This window comes from Nanorana parkeri, unplaced genomic scaffold (genome assembly GCF_000935625.1).
Source record: "Nanorana parkeri isolate BGI_ZX_2015 unplaced genomic scaffold, ASM93562v1 scaffold203, whole genome shotgun sequence".
NCBI classification, from domain to species: domain Eukaryota; kingdom Metazoa; phylum Chordata; class Amphibia; order Anura; family Dicroglossidae; genus Nanorana; species Nanorana parkeri.
This window is the reverse complement of record NW_017306471.1, coordinates 207,683-212,936: the sequence shown is the minus strand read 5'-3', so window position 1 is coordinate 212,936 and position 5,254 is coordinate 207,683. Positions and strand designations below refer to the sequence as shown.

Here is a 5,254-nt window from a genome sequence, read left to right as displayed (position 1 = left end):
AATAAAAGGTGTTCATTGGAATTTCTGTACTAACACTTTTTTTATACGGCACCATCAAGGAATTGTGGAAACTACTGTTTTACCACTCAAATTTTGGATTTTGGGATAGGTTTTAAATGTCTAGCTACTTGACTTTAAAACTCATTGAATTTGTGAAAATATTTTTTTGATAGGGAATTTTTTTTCCTCATGGTTTTTAGTTCGTATTTGTAAAAAACAAAAACTTCAAAAAAGAAAGCAAAATCGTTGTGCCTTCTATTTATCTCTCATTCCAGTCTCGGCAAGTTATTAAAAATAAAATGCATAAAAAATTAATGTTTGTCTTGAAGGTAATGTCTAGTGCTACTTACTTAAAATGCTTTAAAGGACCATTTAGATTGGACATTGTTGCCATTAGAAACCAATGCTACGATCGTAACCTTCACCTCTTTATTTGGTGGAGGCTGCTCGTGGATAGAAAAATACTGGAACTTCACTGGTCTGTTTAAAAGTAATTCTGTTGTCACAAGACCAAGAATCTCCTGTGGTCAGTATTTCACATCTGGTCATGTAAAATCTGCATCTGACTATACAATCGTAGAAACATGTGGCTTACAGTCAACTAATTCTGAGTGAATGAAAACCGAATGGCTTCAGCGTGTTTGAAAATTCTTTAAAATGTATATGAAGCCAAAAAAGTTTCCAAAACCCTGTCAATTTTGTACTGCCACACTGGGGTCCATTAGAGAGATTTGCCCTTACTTCCTGTTCTGCTAAGATTTCACCAGACAGAAGGTTTGGAAAAATCCGCAACAGGGATATTTGTGTGTTGTTGTTAAAAAGGAAGTTTAACACTACATCTAGTACAACGTCAACGGGACAGGAAGCAACGATGAATCACTTCAATGAAGCCTTGGATAACCTTATATAGATGTTCTAACCCTTCCCCGCTGTATCTAACTCCATTTTGACTGGGCATACATCCTTTATTTCTGGTGTGTATTCTGGGCTTTTGTATTGCTTTTGGTAGCCAGTAAGTTTACAGAACCTGTCGCAAAGAAGACCTCTCCAATAGTCTAATGCTTTATACTTGGTTTGTATGTATGCTTGCAATCTCAAGGATTACTTGACTGTTTTAAACAAGTTTCCACATCTGAACAGAAAATGGCATGAAGTCTCCCTCACCCCCTCCCTCCCCTAATATGATGATTATAACAAAGGTGGATTGCATGAAAGAAAACTAAAGGCTTAAGTGTGTATTCTCACAAATTCAAGGACACGGAAATTCAGATATTGGGTTATACTGATTCCGACAGGAGGATTTGGACACAAACAAAAACATCTGTAGGCCAGCCCAGGATAACCCCTCTACTCAGCATGCCTCAGTCTTGGGGTTTTTCTTGCTTCCTAGAGAGGATTGATGTCTTAAGTATAACCAATGTTTGCTAGCCTTTTTATGTTTTTGGCTTCTTCGGTTGACTTTTTTTTTTTTTTTACATTTTCGTAATTTTGTTTTTATTTTTTTACTCTTGGGGTGGCTTCGGGGAAATATTACAGGTCTAAAAAGCCCCGTGATATTTCCCTTTTAAATAGAAAAAGAAATTGAGGACACATAGTCAATCTTTTTTTCTGCAGCCTCTATTCTAAATGAATGGAAAGCACAGAGGCTTCCCATTCATTCAGAAAATATTTACTATCAAGCAGTTTCTGAATGGGGAGGAGCCTCTGTACAGAGTGCTTCTCCCCATTGAGAAACTCCTGAATGAACGGGACGTGATGTAAATCACATCCTGTTCATTCATTTATAACTGGGGACACCTAGTACTATGTGTCCCCAGTTATTTACAAACACTGGAGTGATCAGATGATCGCTCCAGTGTTTGCCCTGCACAGAGGATTGGGGGGGTCGGAGCCGCTGTGACAGAACGGACGAGCAGTGAGGGGAGAGAGAGGCGCCGGCTGTCAGATCCTGGCCGAGCGTCTCTCTCCCTTCACCGCTCAGCATTAGTTCTGTGACAGCGGCTCCGTCCCCCGCCGCCGGTTCCTTCACTTCTTCTCGGATCCCCGCTGGGGAGAGCAGCGGGGATCCAGAGAAGCGGCGGGAGGAGAGGACATGGCGATCTACCAGTGATTGCTAGGCGATCGACTGGTAGATCGCGATCGACCTTGTGGGCACCCCTGATCTAGAGTGCGTGTGTTTTTTTTTTTTTTTCTGTGTGGGGTTGAATTTGGATCCTGTTGTCTATTGGACCAAAAGAGAAATCTAAACAGGGATGAATACAAAACAAGAAAAATCTCCCTGAAGTTCTAACCCTTGCCACTCTTCAAATTGTGGAGGGGGTGCCAGAGCTACTTTAATTTTGCAGTGTGGGCATTATGCTATGGTTAAGACTACATTGTCGATCCACATAGAAAGCTGTAAAAATGGGTGCTCTCCAGGCTGATTAAATTTTTTCTTTTTTTTTCTTTTTATAGCTTACGGCACTGTCGTTGAGCTTCGTATAAACAGTGGTGGAAAGCTTCCGAACTTTGGTTTTGTTGTCTTTGATGATGCGGAGCCTGTTCAGAAAATCCTGAGCAGTCGGGTAAGGCATGGTTCTTGCACAGTTTGAACCCCAGACGTTTATTTTCTTGTCAGCAAAATTTTCTATCTTTCACTTGATGTAACACACAAATCTGCAGTGTCAGTTTCTAACAGTATATAGTTAGACTGGTGTCTTCCAAATCATGGAGTAATGGCATTCTTTTTCTCTTTAGCCCATTATGTTCCGTTCAGATGTGCGTTTGAACGTAGAAGAGAAGAAAACCCGTGCTGCTCGAGAGGGTGACCGTCGCGGTGACAGGCCCCGTGGCCCTGGAGGCCCACGTGGAGGTCTGGGAGGGGGTCTGAGAGGACCGCCACGTGGTGCAATGTCACAGAAGCCTGGTTTTGGGGCTGGAAGAGGCGTTCAAGGTCCACGCCAGTGATCTTTTTTTTGTTTTTTTTCGTGTGTGTTTTTGAGTGGCATCTAACATCAAAAGGCAAATCGCCCTCTTCTGTCCTGCAGCCTTCTGAAACTTGGGGTCTTGGATGTCTTAGCATATTGTCCCAACGTGATGGACTGCTACACTTCACCAATCCCATCCCAACCCTTTTGTTTGTGTTGCGATTTTACGGATTTTTTTTTTTTTCCTTCTCGATCCTCTTCCCAGAATCCAGCATTTGTTGGACAATGTCTTTTAGGGGGGAAAAGGATTTAAATCATGCAAAAAACAAACAAAAACCATGTTTTCAGCAGTCAAACGCAATGGAACATTTCCTGAATTTAGGCAAATCCAGAAGTATGATTGGGATTGCTGGTATAGGCTCTTTCTGACTTCTCGAATCTGTTTTGGCACTCTACTCAAAGCCCTATTTGGGGAAAAGGCTAGTTTTTGGCACAGTATTCTGGTCTTGGTAGTATGTATCCATTGAAGCTGTGAGTAGTGATGAAGACACAGGTGGCTTAGAGCAGCCACTTACAATCTCCATCTGTGCTGATTTTACTGCAAAAAATAAAATAAAAGGTGTTCATTGGAATTTCTGTACTAACACTTTTTTTATACGGCACCATCAAGGAATTGTGGAAACTACTGTTTTACCACTCAAATTTTGGATTTTGGGATAGGTTTTAAATGTCTAGCTACTTGACTTTAAAACTCATTGAATTTGTGAAAATATTTTTTTGATAGGGAATTTTTTTTCCTCATGGTTTTTAGTTCGTATTTGTAAAAAACAAAAACTTCAAAAAAGAAAGCAAAATCGTTGTGCCTTCTATTTATCTCTCATTCCAGTCTCGGCAAGTTATTAAAAATAAAATGCATAAAAAATTAATGTTTGTCTTGAAGGTAATGTCTAGTGCTACTTACTTAAAATGCTTTAAAGGACCATTTAGATTGGACATTGTTGCCATTAGAAACCAATGCTACGATCGTAACCTTCACCTCTTTATTTGGTGGAGGCTGCTCGTGGATAGAAAAATACTGGAACTTCACTGGTCTGTTTAAAAGTAATTCTGTTGTCACAAGACCAAGAATCTCCTGTGGTCAGTATTTCACATCTGGTCATGTAAAATCTGCATCTGACTATACAATCGTAGAAACATGTGGCTTACAGTCAACTAATTCTGAGTGAATGAAAACCGAATGGCTTCAGCGTGTTTGAAAATTCTTTAAAATGTATATGAAGCCAAAAAAGTTTCCAAAACCCTGTCAATTTTGTACTGCCACACTGGGGTCCATTAGAGAGATTTGCCCTTACTTCCTGTTCTGCTAAGATTTCACCAGACAGAAGGTTTGGAAAAATCCGCAACAGGGATATTTGTGTGTTGTTGTTAAAAAGGAAGTTTAACACTACATCTAGTACAACGTCAACGGGACAGGAAGCAACGATGAATCACTTCAATGAAGCCTTGGATAACCTTATATAGATGTTCTAACCCTTCCCCGCTGTATCTAACTCCATTTTGACTGGGCATACATCCTTTATTTCTGGTGTGTATTCTGGGCTTTTGTATTGCTTTTGGTAGCCAGTAAGTTTACAGAACCTGTCGCAAAGAAGACCTCTCCAATAGTCTAATGCTTTATACTTGGTTTGTATGTATGCTTGCAATCTCAAGGATTACTTGACTGTTTTAAACAAGTTTCCACATCTGAACAGAAAATGGCATGAAGTCTCCCTCACCCCCTCCCTCCCCTAATATGATGATTATAACAAAGGTGGATTGCATGAAAGAAAACTAAAGGCTTAAGTGTGTATTCTCACAAATTCAAGGACACGGAAATTCAGATATTGGGTTATACTGATTCCGACAGGAGGATTTGGACACAAACAAAAACATCTGTAGGCCAGCCCAGGATAACCCCTCTACTCAGCATGCCTCAGTCTTGGGGTTTTTCTTGCTTCCTAGAGAGGATTGATGTCTTAAGTATAACCAATGTTTGCTAGCCTTTTTATGTTTTTGGCTTCTTCGGTTGACTTCGATCAAGAGTTCTCACTACATCACTGCTAGAGCTCATCTCTGCATGGCATCTCTACATAGATAGGTCTTTCCTCAGTATAACTTTGGGGGTGCTGTGCCCAGATCCCTCTGGACTGGACATGTGGGGTTAGCCTGGAGTGACTGGGGTCGGTCTGCTTGTGGTGCTCTACAGACTTCAATACTGGTAAGTTACCAGCCACAGAACACTTTGCACAGCCATGGCATTGCCTTGGCGCTTGCTTGGTCACTGAAGGCTCACACTGTTGATTGGGCTG

At 40.8% G+C, this 5,254-nt stretch overlaps 1 long non-coding RNA gene across 1 annotated transcript; it reads left to right on the top strand.

Annotated features, from left to right (window-relative positions):
* Positions 1-2,447: 2,447 nt before the first annotated feature.
* LOC108786313 lies at positions 2,448-3,517 on the top strand. The gene is made up of 2 exons (XR_001941191.1): positions 2,448-2,564; positions 2,737-3,517. It is a non-coding gene; the product is annotated as an uncharacterized LOC108786313 (long non-coding RNA).
* The last annotated feature ends 1,737 nt before the right edge of the window (positions 3,518-5,254 follow it).